The sequence below is a fragment of the Myotis brandtii genome, unplaced genomic scaffold, assembly GCF_000412655.1.
Source record: "Myotis brandtii unplaced genomic scaffold, ASM41265v1 scaffold329, whole genome shotgun sequence".
Classification (NCBI taxonomy): Eukaryota; Metazoa; Chordata; class Mammalia; order Chiroptera; family Vespertilionidae; genus Myotis; species Myotis brandtii.
This window is the reverse complement of record NW_005362676.1, coordinates 126466-128879: the sequence shown is the minus strand read 5'-3', so window position 1 is coordinate 128879 and position 2414 is coordinate 126466. Positions and strand designations below refer to the sequence as shown.

At 43.0% G+C, this 2414-nt stretch overlaps 1 long non-coding RNA gene across 4 annotated transcripts in view; it reads left to right on the top strand.

Moving 5' to 3' along the window:
* The window catches only part of LOC106726898, a 70223-nt gene that overhangs the window by 34133 nt on the left and 33676 nt on the right, over positions 1-2414 (top strand). For all 4 annotated transcript variants that reach the window (XR_001363023.1, XR_001363024.1, XR_001363026.1 and 1 more), the window contains one exon: positions 818-1004. This is a non-coding gene — a long non-coding RNA (uncharacterized LOC106726898). The remainder of the gene's footprint in view (positions 1-817; positions 1005-2414) is intronic.

Here is a 2414-nt window from a genome sequence, read left to right as displayed (position 1 = left end):
CTCCGGGCCCCCGCCTCCCTGGGTGCCGCGGGGCCGTTCCGTTTGGGGAGTTTCCTGTCGTTTTCGCGGGTCTCGGACCCCGTGGTCCTGATCCGTCCGTTGCTGACCCCCTCCGAGGAGGGGGAGGGTGGGATTCTTGCGTCTGATTTTAGGATTTCAGAATAATTAGCCTTTATTCAGATCAATAAAATGGCGTATTGTTTTGGTTTTGTTTTTTGTTTTTTACTTCCATAGGCTTTTTGTTTTATGTCTGTCGTCTGTAAAATGACCCCTATAAGCATTTATAATACGGTTATTTCTCACCTCATTTCACCCATCGGAATTTTCACAAACATTTAGAAAATTAGGTTGGAGCTATTAAGTTTCTTTCGTTTATTTAAGTAGGAATGCCATTTCCTAAAGTTACATTTTACCTTTTGTTTTGCATTCCTTGGTCTTTTTCTTTTTCAAAAAATTCCATCACACCAAATCAGGAATATTTACCAGAGTGGGACAAGATTTCACCTGAGTTGCAAGATTCATGTTAGAAATAACTGAGTTTTTTACTTTAAAAAATATCCTTTGACAAACTCTTCCCGTAGCCACTGCGCCTAAACCTGGGAGCCCTGGAAAGGGACCCTTGAATCTCCTAGGAATTTTAAAAAATAAAAACATTCTCTGTGTATGGGACTTGGTATGGTTATAGGGTTCATTGGGATCTGATGTGGCTGGCTGCCCCAGACATGTTGTGCTAACTAGTAGAATTAAATAGAAGATCATGTGATGTTGGAGAAGGGGGATTTATCTTGGTAACGTTAGGATGCTGGTTTCATTGTAGGTATGATTATGCAAAGCTAAGAATCCAAGAAAGAATCTCCAGAGAAGGAATTAAAAAGTAAGATTTTAGGTGAAAGTTCCCATCTCGATCCTGAAAGAAAACACACCAACTGAGCAGAGTCTCCAGCACAGAGACCCCAGGACAACTCAGTGTGCACCGTGAGGAGGCTTTCAATCAAGCAAATAAAGTATGTGTAAGTTGTAAAACATACATTTTTTGACATTTTTTTGTTTGTTTTGCAAACTTTGGAAATAAGTCCCAGAATTCTTTGAAGTAGCTAGTGAGCCTCATTATTCCCACCCCACTGCCTGTTGGGTCCCTTCCGCCCTCGCCAGCCGGCACTGCTCACTCTTCTGCTCCAGGAGGCCATCCAGGGACCCCGTCCCCAGGGTTGGTCTCCTCCTTCCCACTTCCTTCAGCCTCACCATTGCAGCAAAAACCTTTCTCTATCGCATTCCACAGTGTCAGCAGTCAGCGCTCCAGGCCACTCCAAACAGTATGAAGTCGTTTCCTTGTTTACCTGTTAATTATTTGGAAGTTGACTTAAAAAATTAATTAAGGGGGATGCAGGGAATGATTCCAACAGGAAAAAGCTTCTAGACTCATACTGAGGAATGATCTTCAACTATTTCTAATATAGTAGTCACAGTTGAATTTATTTTTAAAGGGTTGTGCTAATGTTACAAACTGAAAGAATAACCAATTCCAAAAACTAGGAAATGAGAGCCCACCTCGGCCTTCTGAGCTGTGCAGCCACCCCTTGCAACCCCAGCACTTTGGTTTCTTTCTATTCATCTCTACATTTATCTTTTTTAAGTTTCTTTATTGATTATTACATATGTGTCCTTATGCCCACATTACCCCCCACACCCCACACACACACTCATGCCCTCACCCCCCTGTTGTCTGTGTCCATTGCTTAGGCATACATGCTTGCATACAAGTCCTTTGGTTAATCTCTCCCCCTTCCCCACCCTCCCCTACCTTCCCTCTACGTTTCATACAGTCTCTCTGTGTGTATCTGCATTACGGTATAGATCGCATACTATGAACTGTATTAAATTTAGCCGATGGCAGAACGCACTTATTCAGAAGGTAAAATGTGCCTAGTTTGAAAGTTCCATGAGGAACTGATTTTTGAAGGCCAGAAACTTGCAGAAAATAGGAATACAGCGAAGGAAAATTCCCTTTGCAATGTCCCCCACCCAAATGATTCCATTACTTCTGAATCACGTTTTGGGGAAAAAAATTACAAATAGGATATTTTCTGTTAGTCACCGTGAAATATCTGAATTTTAAACAGATTTTTGGACGGGGGTCTGGATCGCGCCTTTTTTTTTTTTTTAAATCGCGCTTTTAAAAGGGACACGTTGCATGGTGGTGCTGTCTTAACTCTTTGAAACGCGCGCGCTTTGGCCTAATCGGTGGGAATTCGCGCAAATAAGCAGTAATTCTGAACCGGCTTCTCTGACCCACGTCACCTGTTTTGAAAACGAAAATAATTATTGAAAGTTGCCCTCGTTTCCGCCTTTGTGGTCTTCAGATCCCGCTCGGCACGGGCGCGCGCCGGAAATGCGTCATCACCCGGCACCGCCTC